The 17198-nt window shown below is 45.1% G+C and overlaps 1 protein-coding gene across 2 annotated transcripts in view; it reads right to left on the reverse strand.

Moving 5' to 3' along the window:
• The window catches only part of Frmd4a (FERM domain containing 4A), a 590863-nt gene that overhangs the window by 425426 nt on the left and 148239 nt on the right, over positions 1-17198 (reverse strand). The window lies entirely within an intron of this gene.

The following is a 17198-nucleotide window of genomic DNA, read 5'->3' on the forward strand; positions in this document are numbered from 1 at the left end:
GATGATTTGAATGGTTGGGCCCCAGCTGATAGTACAATTTTGAAAACAGTGGGGCCTTCAGGAGATGGGTCCTGGTAGGGAGGAAAACAGACTGCTGGGGTAGGCCTTTGAAGGTCACGCTTCCTCCTCTGACCATACTGAATTCTCGGCTTCATGGTTGGCACATCTAAAGGCTGCTTAGCCTTGTGTTTCTGCCTCCTTGGACGAGGTGACTCCACCAGGTATCCCTTGCTCCAGGGGACTGCAGCGCTATCAAACTGTAAGCCAGAATAATCCTTTTTGATCCTTCCCTCCCTCCCTTAATTTGTTCTGTTGTGTAAATTGATATCAAGGATATGAAAGAGATTTATACAGATGGGTCTCTGCTCATTGTAGAAGAAGGAAGGTTTAGTGGGAAGAGTAGGCTGTTGGACCATAAAAACACCCCCCTCCCTTTTCCCCCAAAGCCCCAGGGCATGGTTCTTAGGAAACCTGGAAGCTTACATTCTGGAGATGTCTTTTCCTCTTCTTTCTTCTTTATCTTTTCCTCTGCTTCAAGAAAACCTCAGGCCCCAGTGCCCCTCAGCTGAAGGACGTTTTCACTGTTTTCCCAAGAGCAAAGGTTGTTTGCAAGACACTTCCTACCTCAGCAACTGGCTTTCAGAAAAGAGGCTCACTGCAGAGACAACGTCTTGCTTCCTGAGCAGACTACAGGGGAGGGGGGTGAGGAGAACCTAAAAAGGGGCAGCCATGGACCCTTGTCCCACTTCTCATGGGAAGCTAGAATTTGCTGGAAAAGAAACGAGCATGTGATTAGGCCAGAATATAGTCACATACTTCATTGGAAAGGTCAAAGGGTGATTCAGAGTTTTAAATAAAAGAGAGGCCAAAGAGGCCGGGGCGCTGACCCATGAGGAGCAGGAAGCTCACTGGTGGAGGGCGATCTGCAGTGTGCCTTCAGGCCTGACTGACCCTTCAGACAGCCTCACCTCTGCTGGGGCCATCACCTGCTCCACATCTGTCCAAACAACGTGTCTGGCTTCCTTACCACAGAAGGCTACAGACAGAAACACTTCCAAAAAGGCTCCGGTATGACAAAGGTCACCTTGGGAAGGCAGGATTCCAAAACCCTATAACTCTAACTTTTTCAAATCTTATTTTTAAGGATGGTTCTTAAACACTTTAAGCTCCCTTTTAGCCTACCAGCCACCAGAGGTAGAAGGAAAGAAAGGATATGGGGAAAGCGGACCTGTTTAGAAAGTAAACTCCCATCTATTGTCTGGAAATCCCGAGTTCAGTTCCCAGGTCAGCAGCAGCAACTTGACTGGCTCACAAACACTTCACGGACACACCAGCAGTCCAGTTCGGTAGAGTCCGGATAGCAAACGCAGATCAGCATCGGTGGAACAACCTACCACAGACAGCCAGGCCTCAGCCTCAGCGTGAGTCAGCAGGAGGGACCCGGAGGGACACCAGGGAAAGTTCTCTTCTGTGTCTTTCTCAGAGAAGCGAACATTAGGGAAGACAGGAGACCTAGCAAGTCAAGCTCTGTCTCCGTCCCTCCATGGAGTCCTGTTTATACCCTCCAAACATCACATCTTCCATGGGTCTTGCCTCAGGCAATGTGTCTGTCTCAGCTGACAATCACTCTGCAAACCAGTCCAGCGGAAACAGCAAGAAACTGCAGGACACCACCAGGAGTTTGTTTGGTGCGTTTCTCTCTCTGGAGTCTCAACAAATGCAGTTCAGCTATGCAGTGTAAGGCGGGCCGATGCATGTGGGTCGTTAGCAAACAGTCCTTCATCACGTGTCCCTTCGTGCGCTTGCTTTAGCAGAACGTCCTTTCACCTGTGTCTGCTTCTGCTAAACAATTCCTTCATGTGTTTGTCCCAGCAAATCACTACCCAACCAACTTTCCAAAGAACCCTTAAATTTCCACTTCAAAGACACGACCCTAAGAGCAACATTTCTTCCTTACCAAAAGTGGCCCCGTTGGCTCCCTGGGATAATAAGTTTTCAGAGAGTAGTGCTGAGGCCCCTGTCCCTGTGCTACAGAGCGGAGCGTCTCCCAAGGGCTGCCCCAGGCCTGTGAGAGAGGAACCCTCACCAAAGGCTGAAGGTGGCCTGCCCACAGCAGAAGCCAGCAGTGTTGCTGCACCCCAGGAGCCTGATGACAGTTCTGCCATCCAGGCAGAGACTGTGCTGAGGCCAGAGGAGGCGCAGGCACCCGTGCTTCAGGTGGACGGCAGCATCTCTCTAGATGATGACCGCAGCCAGGTCATGTCTGTGACTCACTTCTTTCAGGAAAGTTGAGCTTGTGCAGGATCTGCCACCAGTCCCTCCACCTTGGTAAGCAGAGGGGAATTCAGAAAAAATACACTTCAGAGCCAAAGACGATGAGGAAGGTGCAGAGGTGTAAAGTGGTGGGGACGACGCAGCTGGTGGAAAGATTTCTATCTGGCGTCCTCAAAGGAACATGTTCCCAACTGAACACAGCAAAATTGACATGAATGTCACCAGCACAAATGCCCGGCTCCTATGGACGGTTCCTTATGACCACAGCTGCTGCCACCACTGCTACGTGGATGTCTTTTTCTGCTTTCACAGACACACCATGTTGGCACTGGGGGATGTGCAGTGGGAAATAAGGAAAATTCCTGAGGGTCTTGTTTTGGTAACACAAGCCTACTTTCCATGCCAAACTGATCATTGGAGATGAGTTCAGTTTCTTCCAGAAGGACTCCTATTTTTGAGTGAAGCTAGTCATTTACCTTGTAGTGGTTTTTGCAAAGCACATGTGAGAAGGAAATAAAATATATTTTGAAAATGAATAATAAACAAACAGCTGACTGAGAGGTGGGGAGATGGCTCATTGATCAATGTGCTTGCCATGCATGTGTAAGGACCACGGGAGATGGGATTCCAAAATCCATGCAAGTGCAGTGTGTACATGGTGTCCCACTTGTAATTCCAACACTTGGAATGCGGAGACAGAAGATCCCTGGGGAAAGACTGATAGCCAGAATAAACAAGTCTTCAAAGCCTAGGTTCAACAGAGACATCTCGCCCCAATGAATAAGACATGAATATAGTGGAGAACCATGTAATTAGATGATCAATGTCAACTTCAGATCTCTACATGCATGTGCACACATACACATGTGCATATATGTGCATGTGCTTCCCACATGTGAATACACACAGAGTCAACCTTACCATATGCACATGCACATAAAAAGAAGTACAATATTATACTAACTACTTCCCTTTTTCCAAACATGCTCTGGTAACCATCCTTCTGTTCCACTGCTGTAAGGTCAATATTTGTATTTGACATGTAGCATTCGTCTTTGAAAAATAAATTTTTAAACCAGCAAGCAAATAAAAATAAAATAAAAAGATAAAAGGGAGCAAATATCTGCTTCTGATTCCCTTGTACATGCTCTATATTAATGAGGGGAGAGAAGAGATTCCCGGCCCAGAAAGAGTGTGTAAGCAGATGAGATCTGTACCTCCCTTTTGATGCACTGAGAAGAAAGAAGGACCCAGGGGTAGATGGAGGCTCTTGGGCCTGGAGGGGCGAGGGCCTTTGCAAAGTTAGGTAGGGAAAGAGAGCCATCTACCTTCTAGTTTGCAGGTCAGACAATGAGCTCTGTGGTGACCATGGAGGACTGTGGTGTAAGAAAGTGCCGAATGTCCACACATAAGCTAAAGTCATCTGTGAGGAGGAAACCTCATTAAGACAAGGTCTTCATAAGATCAATGCTCTAGGCAAGCCTTTAGGGCATTTTCTTAATTAGTGACTGATGGGAGGGGCAGCCCACGGTGGGTGGTGCCATCCCTAGGCTGGTGGTCCTGGGTTCTACAAGAAAGCAGGCTGAGAGAGTCATGGGAAGCAAGCCAGCAGGTAGCCCCACTCCTCGGCTCCTGCCTTCAGGTTCCTGCCCAGTGTGAGCTCTGTCCTCATAGCTTTTGCTATTACATGGGACTGTCAAGTTGTTTTTGGTTTTGTGTTTTGTTTCATTATAGCAATAGTAATTCTAACGAAGACAGAGATTTCTCCTATTTTTCAATGTGCCCTGTGAGAACATGGGAAAACTGAATTGCATGTTTAGACAGAGTTGAAGACTAAGATGTACTCTAATTAATTTTATTTAGTGATAAAGAAATGAGCATGCTTACACACGGGTTCATAGGTATAAAGTTCACATGTGCTCCATACAAAAGCTCCTTCTGTGTGGTCCTTTCGGGGTGCTTTTTCTGATGGCACAGAAGGGTAATATAAGCTGAATATGAGTATGGAAACTCCCACTCTGCACTTATGACAGATACTATTAATCAATCAATCTTTCTGAACAGAAAGGCCCCAGGCAGAATAGCAGCCGATCAGACCTGGTACAGAGCAGGAATACCACTCGCCTTTTCTGGCACTGTGTGAAGATCTACTAGAGGGTAGAATTATGTCTAAGCAGTAGCCGTCAATGGGAGCTATCCAAGAGATCAGACCAGACGACAGAATCTGGGCGGAGTTGTTATCTAGTGTCTGTTCCCATCTCCCTGGATCTTCTTCTCATGGGGAAGTGTGATGCCAAGACTGGCTAACTGGCTTTGCCAGAGGGAAACGCTGAGAGAAAGTTGGAGGGCAGGTGAGAAGGGAGAATCTTTCTCTGACTCTAATTTTCCTTGTTTGAGCTGCCTCTCTGCCAACCTTAGCTCCTGCAGGCGTCCCTGCTACAATTCTGACTCTAGACACATGGCTCTGGCTTCTACCTTTGGTACCCTCTTTCAAGGCTAGAAGTCATGGCTGCCCAATATCACTTCCTCCTCTTTCTCTTCCTCTCCCTCCTCCTCCTCCTCTTCCTCCCCCTCCTCCTCCTCCCCTTCCTCCTCCCCCTCCTCTTCTTCCTCGTGTTTTAGCTCTCCCAGCACACAATTAAGAGATCCAGATATGAAGAATTTCTCTGGGAAATACCTGAGCATGACTCCAGAGAGGCTGGGCAGAGAGGCTCTTTCTCTGGACTACAAGCTCTCCTGATCACCTTATGAGCTACGGAAGAACTACATGGTAACAAAGAAAAACAGGATCTCTGTCAAAGGAGGGGTAAGCAGTAGGCCACACAAGCATGTTCAGTTGGTGAATAAATTATCTCTCATGCTCATGATTGTCCTTGCAGACATATCTGTAAGACTTCAAAGACGTTATCAGCTCTATCCATTAATCTCACTTAAGGAATACATGGATCTCTTCCAAGACAACCAATTTCCAGCCCATTCAGTGTTCATTAACTTATTTTTGTCTTAATTATAGCTCCTTAAATATACATAACTGTTAAAAAATAATCTTATAAAACTGTACAGTCCAATAAAGTTCAAATACAAACATACATGAAGTGAATACAATTCAAACTACTAGTCCTGGTGTAGCCATGTGGTGATGGGACGATACCACTACTCAGATGAGTCTTTTTCTGCCTGCCATTTGGTAGATCATTTTGAGTGTGTCATTCTTATGTTATCATGTTTCAGGTAGAAGGTGAATTCTCCTATCATTTTTTTTTCTCCACTCATACTTGAAAACTCTTGAATAATGCACCGTGAGTCTCCTGATCTTACGTTTGGCACAGAAGCATCATTTGTAGTAGATAAATCTCTGGCCTTTCCTCATTGGCATGAAATAAAAATGGCGGATCAGACACTAGGAGACTAGTACTGAACTATGTATAAAATGGTCCTTAGCTGGTTCAAAATCCTCCCCTATTCTGTATGTTTTCAAATTTTTAATACAATTTTATTTGGTGCGTGTGTGTGTGTGTGTGTGTGTGTGTGTGTGAATGAGTGTGCATGTATGCCATGGCTCATAGATAGGTTTTCTCCCTCCACAATGTGGGTCTCAGGGATTAAACTCAGGTTCTCAGACTTGGTAGCAAGTGCCTTTTCCCTGTAAAGCATGCTGGCAGCCTTCTTCGTATTTTTAAGGTTATTGTATTGAAAATATATAACATACCAATACCTACATACAACACCTATAGAGACTGTGTTAACCACACCTCAGTAATGCCCCTGAGCCCAGCCAGGCAGGGGTAGCTATAAGTAATGAGCAATTGTGGGGACCCTAAGCCTCAAGAAGATAGAACCAGAAGTCTGAGAATAGGTTGCTTTGTCTTCCTGGATGAAAAGTGTCTTCCAACAGCTCAAAAGAACATGGGCTTGGTTTGGGTCATGGAATCTATCATGTTTCCTTATATCATTTTGAGTTTTGTGCACAGAAAGTAAACTTAGGTGACCTCGATCATGTCTTGCTGGTTGGTACCACATTCAATGCCATGCATACTCGTGGGCATGAGAGTGAAGACATTGACTGCAAATGTTACCAAAGAATGTGGGCAAATGGAGGCTTGGTGAGGAGTAATAAAATCTTTCATTTTTAGGACACGGTAAAACAAGCACAGTAAATGCGTTGTACAAACAGAAGTATTCATACTTTCTACATATGTGTGTACAGGTGTATATATGTGTCTGTTCATGTGTATACATATGTATGCACATGTATGCACATGTATGTGCACATGTGTGTGCATGTGTGCACCCGTGTGTGCATGTATGTGCACATGTGTGTATTCATATATGTGCACATGTATGTGCAGGTGAGGTGCCTATACATGTAGAAGCCAGAAGTTGATGTTGGGCATCTTCGATCACTCTCTACCTCCTCCGGTTATTTACTTATGTATTTAGAGTCGGGCTTTCCAATTGGCTAGACTGTCTGAGCAGTGAGCCCTGGATCCATCTGTATCTGCAACCGCCAGGTCTGGGGTTGCAGTCATGTGCTGCTTTGCTCAGCTTTATGTGGGTCTTGGGAATCTGAAATCAGGTCCCCATGCTCGTGACTCGGGCACTGGGCTGTGCCCTCAGCTGCACTCATCCTATTTGGGCACGGAGGTACCTTCCACAAAAGAGTGAAGAGAAGGTGTCAGGGTAGGAACCAAGAAACCACATCTTAATCGTCCATGTCGGAAGAGAGAGAGTTAATGTTGGGGGGCCTCTGCCTCACAGCTCAGCAATTCCTCTCCCAAGTGGACGGCACTGGCAGACTTGTTCCTGTGCTCCAGGGAATGTGCGTAAGTGCAGTCACAGAGGTATTGTTTGTAATTTTGTAACAGAAACGTCTGCCCACCAGAGGATGAATCTATGATTTGTGGCAAGATGGCACTCACGCAATTTGTTCAGTGGGGAGAACGAATGGACTCAGCTACATATATATCCACACAGTGACTTTCACACAGAAGTATTGAATATGAAAAATGAGCAAACCGCAGAAGATTCATTCACACACACACTTAGGCTACCATGTTTTGAAAGCACTAAAACATATATAATATCATTTTTATTGAGAACATTTATAATAAAGTATCTATAAAAGCAAGAGTTGATAAACATTAAATTCATGATTGCTGTTTCTTCTGGGAGGAAAAAGGAGGGAGGGATCCTTGAGTCTCCTGGCAATGCTATATTTCTTATACTGGCCAATACCTATATAAGCCTACATTCTTTACATGGTTTTATAAACTAGAAAATGGATAAAACACTTAAGCAAATTAGTCGTTTTTTCCCCCATAAAACCTACTTCTGCTCAGAACACATTCTAGCACCTCAAGGCTTTGCTAGAGCCCCTGAATGTTCCTGGGATACAGCTCACGAAACTGAGCATAACCCTTGTTTAACATGTGTGTGATCCCTGTGCAAAATAACGATTTGGGACTTCTGCTTTTGTTGCACAGTCCTGGTGAGACCTTCTGTAGCTACAACTAAAAGGCCACAAGGCAGAAGTGTGTTCAGCTTAGACAAAGTGTGACGAACTTTCAGATGTGCCCATGAAAGACATGTAAGGAACACAGTTAAGAGCCATCCACTATATACGCAGCCTGGAAAGTCCATTGGTGCCCTTTTATGTGTGGGGATATACTCCAAGACACTCACTGGGTACCTGACCCCACATACAGGCATAATATGACCTCAGTTAGTCTGATAACTCGGATGCTTACTAAGTGAGTGGTGTATACTGTGTGTATACTCTGGACAAAGGCGTGACTCACTGGATGGGACAGAGTGGGATGGTGCATGATTTCAACCATGCGTACGAGTTAAAAATTATAAATTATTTCTAGACCTTTATATTTAGAGTTCTTAGAACATGCTTGGTTGCAAATATGACTTGGAAGGTGAAACTGTGGACAGCGGGAAATTCTATTATATAAGTTAAAAATTCTTTCACCAGTTTTAGAGGGGCATGCCTATATCCTATCAGGAAGGATGGAAAGAGGAAAGGAGGGAGAAAGGAAAGGAGAAGGGAAGGATGCGAAGGAGGAAGGGAGGAAAGAAGGAAGGAAGGAAGGAAAGAAGGAAGGAAGGAAGTAAGACCATTTGAGCTCAGGATTTCAAGGTCAGCTTGGGAGCAACATAGAGAATTCCTGACTAAGGAAACAAATCACAACAGAAGCGTACACACACACACACACACACACACACACACACACACACACAGAGAGAGAGAGAGAGAGAGAGAGAGAGAGAGAGAGAGAGAGAGAGATACATACTCAGGTAAACAGACACACACAGATACACTAAATATATGTCTCCAATTAAAAATCTACAGAGACCAAAGAATAGCAGACTGTCTACAAAGATAATAGAGGGCTATTCTATTTTCAAGGGAATGTTTTATCAAGGAAGAACTTTAATCTTGGTCAAGTTTCATAGAATCTTGCCCTGTATTTTTCTAAAGTAACATTACATACACTATGTTGCTTTGAAATTTTTGGAGAAATGATTAAATTTCAGTTTTCCCATTTTTGAAACACATGAGTTTGTGCTCTTTGTGTAAGACAGAGGACACTAACAGAACCTTCCAGAAGGCATCTTTATTCCTTCAAAGGCATGAAGTTATTACCATTACCACAATGCTCCTTGAATATCAGTGTGGGGTTAATTTTCCCAGTTACTATCATCCACTTGTATTAAAATTGTCACATTTCCTGAGAAGTAATGTGGCCTCAGAAACAAAAGTGTTTCCAGCTTCCAGCTTCTACAATGTGTTTGTCTTTGTTTTCCAGGGGAAACTCCTTTGTTTTGCTGTGATCTCTTTGTTAGCACTTTCCCTGTGGTTGTGCCCTCTTGACAGAAGGGAGCCTGTTGTTGCCTAACTCTGAAGAGGAACATTTAATAAGTCCTTGTTGGATGGATAAATAGTGACTGGTAAGAAGGGCCAGTTTCTTTTTATTCTTCACCAGTTTCACTGCCTCTATCCTTGCTTGGGGTGTGGCTAACTGGTCTGTCCTGAAGATAAATTATATTACTACAAATAAATCAATTCCTTGACTTTTGACGAATCGCAAAGCCTCATTTCTCGTGTTCCCTATTTTATGAGTTTCCATATCCCGGTTTACAGAGAATGTGTGAGGTCAGTGACTTAGAGCCTCCCCTGACTTCTTCTTCCAAGTTATCTGTAGCTTGGTCTGGTAGTCCCTGAAGGTGGCCCCGGAAGTGACTCCCCAGGTCCTTCTGACCCCTCTGAGGAAGCCCAAAGCCACGAGGCTATCTAGAAATCTCCTAGAGACCCCACGATACCTCTTGAACCAACAGGATAGAATTGGTCTGTAGTAGCAATAGCTTTCAGCTAAGCATGGTTATGAGGCCTGGTCTCTGCGCCTCTAAACTTTTCTCTCTAGGTTAGTGGAGTAGAACACTAGCCTTGCTCTGTCTCTTCCTTCACTGACAACCTTAGCCCTTAGTCAATCCGTTTTTCCCCACCAGTTCTCTGATGGGCTTTGAGACATTAACATACTATTAATACATATTACATACTATGACTATAAGAAGCATTTGTATGCTGTTATATGTGATGCATGTACTATTTTCCTATCTTCAAATGTTAGGCTGATGTTGTTTTGTAGGGCTGAGTATGTACCTCGGTGGGCAGGTGCTTACTCAGTATGTATGAGGGCCGGGATAAAAATATTTTATATATACAAAGATATCACACACACACACACACACACACACACACACACACATTTTGTTTTGTAATGGTGGGTCATGTAAATTTGAGCTGGTGTACTTTCTTTACAGAGATCTACTGGAAGTGGGAGTGGAGGGGGCAGCGTTTTGCCCGTTTGCCTTGAGTAGACGCAGCTATGCATTATCAAGAAAATAACCATATCGAGTACCCCCTAACGTTATTCCTACCCTGAAAGAAAAGGAAGAAGAAAAGACCTAGGCACAATTTCTGTGTCCACGACCCCACAGTGTGGAATCTACCCACCTTGTCAGGAGATAGTTCTAGAGTGGTCTGAGTAAACACTGATACTGACGACACAAGATCTGCCCAATTCTTGGTATTTATGCAATGTTTATGGGTTCTTAGATGACATCTCTGTTCACTCATTTGCCAAAAAGGATGCGCCAAGCGCTTACCCGTCCGCTACGCGGTGTGCTCTGTGTATAAGGGGAGTGAGAAGAGTCTCTGAAATTGGCCGTGAGAGGCTCGTTGTCCATTGCAGAGGGGCATTCAAATGGACGCGATCTCATGCAGAGAAGGCCACCGGAAAGATGGCGAAAGGGACACAGCATGAGGAAGTTATCTCTGACCTGTCACTGGGAGAGTGATTTTGAGATCTCAGGCTGGTGGCCAGGAAAGGAAAAGCAGTTGGGTAGAACAGCGCCCACTAGTGTCTGGAGGGCAAGAGATCACAAGATGCCGGAGAGAGGACTCAGTCAAGAGCATTGACTGCTCTTCCAGAGGTCCCGAGTTCAATGTGGCTCACAACCATCTGCAGTGGGATCTGATGCCCTCTTCTGCTATGTCTGAAGACAGCGGCGGTGTACTCACATACATAAAATAAATTATTAAAAAACAAAACAAAACAACGAAAGGACATCAAGAGCCTTTTGACAGGGTTTCTCTCCCCATCCCTCACTGCCCACCTCCTCGGACTGGTAGAGTCAGTATCTCAGAAAGAGTGTCCTGGAAAACACTCGGGTGATTTGGGGGGCGGGGAGGGAGAGGGGAGAGCACTAAGTGAAGCCTGATTTGCTCGTGTCAAAAGTCAAAGGGAGAATGAAGTGGGATAGGACACAGTAAGCGAGTAGATCCTGGACACCCTAGAAATCCAAGTGAGGCACAGACTCTCGTGAGGGCTCCAGGCAGCGGAGTGCAAGCAAATAATAAAGAGATGTCTTGGGGCGGGGGCGGGGAACTCAATTCCAGGGTGCAGACTTTAGGGTCGAATCTACTCTAGAGGAGATTGTGTGAGATAACCCATGTCTGTCCTTCAAAGACTGAAACCATGAAAGGAAAAGCTTTAATTGATCGGATGCCTCCTGGCTGATCCTGATGCTGCCGATACCCCGCCTGCACCGTAATCATTGGTTGAGAAAGGGTTTATTGTAATGAGCACTGATTGATGTTGCAAGGGCACCCACTTTTCCCTGAGCCCCTGCAGCTGCACATTGACTAGTGACAGGTGAAGACCCTACCTGGCCGGGAGCTACGGGTAGGTGAAACCTCCCTCTACATTTCAGTTGCATCACTCGGGGGACAGATCATCTGCATTTCCTTCTCGGTTCTCGAGGGGACTGCTGGTTCCAAACATTGCGTCACGTCTGCATCTGTGCATATTTGCTCCTCTAAGTTTTTGTGCATCCATACTGTTGATGCTTATGTTTATTGTGGGGTAGAGAAACCTACTGGTAATGCACTTGTTTGCTGGAAAGGTGGTTAAGGAAGTGTCTTGCTCTTGCAGAGGACCTAAGTTTAGTTCTTAGCATGCACAGCGAATGGCTCCCAAACTCCAGCTCAAGCGCATCTGATGGCCTCTTCCGGCCTCTACTGGCACTTGTATACACATGGTGCATATAAACTCACATTGAAACATGCATAAAAATAAACAAGAATTAGATTCTATTATCACATTTACTTTATATGAAAGGAAATCGAGACTTAGAAATGCCATCCTACAGGAGGTGGCAGGTAGAGGTTGAACCCAGGAAATCTAACTGGAACTAGATGTGGCCCACCACCTCTTTAGTAAGTTCTATTAGCATGGCTCTAGAGTGTCCCCCAAAAGCCCATGTGTCGATGCTTGGCCCTACTGAGAAGTGGATGGAAACTTTAAGAGGCAAGGTCTAATGGGAGGTTTTTAATTCACTTTGAGGGAGGTCTCCGAGGGTTCTGTGGGATTGTCTTCATTTTGCTTTTAACCTTGCAGCGAGGTAGGCAGCCTTTTTCTACCTTAGCATGATAGGTGCCACAGTTCCAAGAGGAGCAGGTCCAGGAGAGCACTGGACCTCCAAACCTATGAGTGGAATGAACTTCCTTCTCTTGACAAGTTTGTCATCTCAGGGGGTTGTCACAGTAACGGAAAGCTGACTACCACAGGAAAACCTAAGCAGATGAGGAGTTCTGGAGCCTCAGTTCCTTTTGCACAACTTGCAGATGCCTCTAACTGGGTCATTCTGGAGAAGAATGAGGTTGTTTCTTGCTTGTTGAATTGAGTTCAGCAGTTCAACCCATCCTGTGCGGCAGCTCTGGGCGAGCAGATCTGATGCATGTTTCTCTCACACACAGACCCATTTCGGGCTTTACGGTAAAAACGACACCGTACCATAAAAGCGCAGAATGTCCACATCGCTCCTCCAGGCATGTGACAGGATGATATGTTCCTGGGTAGGATTCTCTCTGGCCTGCCCCGGAGGCCTCTGTTTTCAAGACTGCTTCAGCTTGTCTTAGAATGATACTTTGCTATTAACAAATATTTCCTTGTATTTCGTCTAAGCCTGCCATCCTTCAGCTCTGGTGAGCCCTCTTTAATTTGAGTCCTCATTAAGATAAAACCCAGGCTGTCACTGGTTTGCCATAATCTTATGCGTAGTCCTGGGTAGTAGAGCTGAAAACATCTGCCAAGGCCTCCTCAGTTTTGTCGTGCAAGTGAGAGGAATCCAATGGATCATTTAAGGAATTAGGGCCTATGGAGGTCTGGTGAAGTTTCAAGTAGCCTTAGCAAAATTGGAAGTGACTTCATGTATTTTAGACACTCCATGATAATGAATCCAGATAGCCACAGAGTGACTGTACTTCTGTGATTTAAAAAAAAATGTCTATATTGCCTATAATTTTAGAATTTTTACCACCTAACATCTATATCCTCAATGCAGTACCAAAAATTGCCATTTGAGTTGAGGAGAAGAGTTGTAGAGAGAACGTCAGCTCACATGCAGCTAAGTTTCCCTGTGTGCGTGTGTGTGCACACGCCTTGTGCAGGGATTGAAGCTAGGACCCTGATCATTCTACACAAGCTCTCTCTACCACTAAGTTATATCCTCAGCCCCTTAGGCAGTTTCCTTTAAAACATCAGCTTCCACATCCCTTTAAATATCCCTTGTATCAGAAGGACCATTCTTCTCAGAGGATATTCTTTAGAAAGTTATTTTATGCCACAAGCCAGAAGCCATCTCTTTGAGAAAAAACAAAACAAAACAAAACAAAACAAGAAGTGACTTTAATTCAGAAAATGATGCAATGTCTTTATGTCTTGGAGGCAGAAATAAGACAGGTCCAGACACATCAAAATGCAGTCTATGGGGACGTAGGTAATTGTGAACCAGACCGGATGTTAAAGGCCGCAGTGTGCTGAGTACTCTTACAAACGTCAATTAGCACGTGAAATAGTTGTGACGCTTTAAAAGTTAACGACCATCTTTTCTGGAGAGGTTACTGCGGACCTATGTTGTTTATTGCATAAACATCTAACCAAACCCAGCTGAATGGAGTCTGGCCAATCACTCCATCTCCCCCCTCATTCCCCTCCCCTTTCCTATTCTCTCTTATTCTTTTCTTGTCTCCTTTCGCCCCTCCTTCCCGGTTTCATTTTCCTCCTTACTCTCTTACATTTTCTTTCTTACTTTCTCTTGCATTCTTCCCCTTACCCCTCTCCCGTCTCCCTTCTCGGGTTTCCTTCCTTTACTCCCTGTTCCCTCCCCTCTCCACACCTATCCTCTTCTCCCCTTCCTTCCTATCTCCCCTCCTTTCCTTCTGTCTTCCCCCACTCCTCTCTTGACACCCTTCCTTCGTCTCTTTCCCCTGCTACAGTTGTCTCCTTGCATTCATAAACACCAGGCTTGGCTGGATTTCCTTCCTGTAACTGGGTTCTTGCTGCAAATTTCATAGCAGGAGTAGAGGAACCCCAAGAAACTAAAACCAAGAGGCTTCTTCCCCTGCCTCATTCACTGGATGCAATACACAGAAGACTGAGAACAGAGGCATGTGGAAGGTTAAGAATGCAATCAGAGAGAGACCTTTACAAGGAACACGATGGCAACAAGGAATAACATTGTTTCCATTTGCTCTCCTTGGAGCAACAATCCAATTGGCTTCTTTCCCTCCTTTCTCTCTACCTTGCCTCTGCAAGCATCATTTGCTGTGCTCCTGCATCCCATGCTCGTGCATCACCTGCTAGGATGCCAGTCAGAAATGCAACCAACGGCCTACCGACTCCCTTAGACTGGTTTATAGCAGTGGTTCTCAACCTGTGGGTTGAAACCCCTTTGTGGGGCTGAACGACCCTTCTTCCCAGGAGTCACATATCAGATATCCTGCACCCCAGATGCCTACATTATGATACATAATAGTAGCAAAATTAGTTATGAAGTAGCAATGAAAGTGATTTTATGGTTGGGGGTCACCACAACATGGGGAACTCTATTAAAGGGTGGCAGCATTAGGAAGATGAAGAACCACTGGTTTATAGTATCCAAAAGGAAACATGAACTGGGAGCCCAAGTAAATCTAGCCACAGGCCAGAGCTGTGCTTAAAATCTGGGAGGCTCACGGTACACTGTTATTAGTGGAAGCCAGCTGTCATCCTGTCTGTTTCTAGGTATGTCAAGTATGACCACCCACCCAGGAGACAGAGGAAGCTCAGGTGTCCTCCTGGAAATGGCTTTCATTTCAGCGTGCCTGACCATTTCGCCCATTCTATCTCGCCCCGTCCAGTGACTCTCATGCATATTTATGTGCCAATTATGCAAATCCCAAGATAAAAATGCATTAAGCACCTATGATTTAGATTGGTTAAGTCTATTACATGGCATGATGGAATTACTGCACGACGACCAGTTTAATCTCAACACTTGCTTTAAATTGTCAGTAAGTTATTAAGTAACCGTAACACACCGAATTTTGCCAAAGAAAGTATCCTTTGTCTGCCCAACCAGGATACTAGGAAATCAGACATTTCAAGCTAAATCCTCGTCAACTTAGAACAACATTGCAGAGTAGACGTCACAGGGCATAGTGTGATCGAAGTTTAAGAAAGGCAAGACGTCAGTCTCTGGCAAATTAAAATTGCTGGCTCATTTCAACAACGGCAATTCAGAAGCCGGGGCTCAGGAGTAGGATTTTATCCTCGAGCCTTATAAAGTCAGGTCTCGTCCCCTGAGTTGGCAAGATTTACTGTAGGTTACCAAATTCAAACGTACGTCAAACTTTCAAATAGGAAGATCTCAATTTCTAGAGTCAGAAATAAAGGAGATTAAAAGGGAAAACGCAGAAGCAATTTAAGCACAGGTGCAAATCCCTTGTGACCTGGAAACGGAAAGGTCAGAACCAGAGTCAATTTGGTACGTAGTAATATTGGGTTTGAATTGAACTTTGGAAAGACGGGAGCTTCTAGTCTCAGTGCTCACTAGATGACGTGATGGTCAAAGAACAAGCCGTGATGTGAATTCAGCCAGTAGACATAATATATGCACAATCTGACCCACAGACATCCATTTCTCCCGTATACCTTAGCATGGCATTTTAATGGGCCCATCGCATGACTTGTGGAGCGTCTGGGTACTATCTCATTTACATAGGGAACTCCCCTTGAAGTCTGTGAGATTCGCACTCACATGGGGCTATATGTCAGCTTCCTAGCGGTAGTCAGCCTCAGCAAGAGCTGAGATGTGGGTATGGTTTGTCTGAGGCAGTGGTTTCAGATGCTGGCCAAATGAACAGATTACACAGCCATCCCATAAAGCACTGGGATCTCAGCTTGTCAATAAAGAGAAATAAGAAGCCAACTGCATTTGCCATTTCCTCTGCAGCCGTGAAAACTGTATGATCTCTGTCTGATACATCTAGAGAAGAGCATTTGGAACGCACTGCCCGCAAGGAACCTGACATCACCTAGGGAGGGGAGAACAACAGGCCACCGAACAGGTCTCCAAGGAGATCTCTCAGCCAGCCAGCCAAGGGGCTGGAATTAGAAGCTTTGTAACCAACTGTCACTTGGGGCTGTCCTTCTAATGAAGGGTGATTATCAAAGGATGGGTGAACCCAGCAGACTGCCCACCCCCGCATGATGTGGTACTGTCATGCATGTCTTAGCATTCCAATGTTGTCTCAAAGTGTCACAGTCATGCCCCTCAAGTAGAAGGGAGAAACAACAATAACCGCAAACAGGAACGAAACAAAACGACAACCAAACAACCAAAACCATTTCATTGACAAAAGGCCCTATTTGTGTTTGAACCCCTAGCTGAACATGAAAGAAACGAGTTAAATAAACCCGATCCTATTGATCTCACCACTGTTCTGTGTTTAAAGAGCTATTTGCCTCCTAAATTTTAAAAGTAATTAATTAAGAAAAATAATATTTCTAGCATTATTGGAAACTTTCTGGCTCTGCTCAAAGTTATGCATGGGTTGAGAAGGTATCTACAGCCCTTTCTTCATCTGAGCTCTCCTTAGGAAAGTCCATGCACAAGGCAGTCCTTCTTCAAGTAAAAAGCGAACTCCGGCCAAAGGAGAAAAATGCCCAGGAGGTTGGGATCAGTCTCCCAGAGCTTTTTCCTACAGGCTTCCGGAACAAGTTCAAGGTGTGTTTGATTAGCGCTGCACTGAAATCTCTCGTGCAGGTCGGTGAGTTTTCGGACAGCACAGTGCTTTCCAGAATGCATTAACCTACTTTCAATAGAGAGGCTTCCCTATCCTCCGGCTCTGAACTGGAGGAGGAGCCCAGAGGATGTTCCCGTGTGAGCCCGGCTTGCCGTAAATGCAGGACTCATCCTGCGAAACATCAGCGCAGCCAGAGAAATCGGTACTTCCTGCAAGCCTACCAACAGCGGGGAGGGCAGCTCTGGTCCCAAAGCAAGAACGATTGGAAATCCTGCTAAAATATGGC

The sequence above is a fragment of the Rattus norvegicus genome, chromosome 17, assembly GCF_036323735.1.
Source record: "Rattus norvegicus strain BN/NHsdMcwi chromosome 17, GRCr8, whole genome shotgun sequence".
Classification (NCBI taxonomy): Eukaryota; Metazoa; Chordata; class Mammalia; order Rodentia; family Muridae; genus Rattus; species Rattus norvegicus.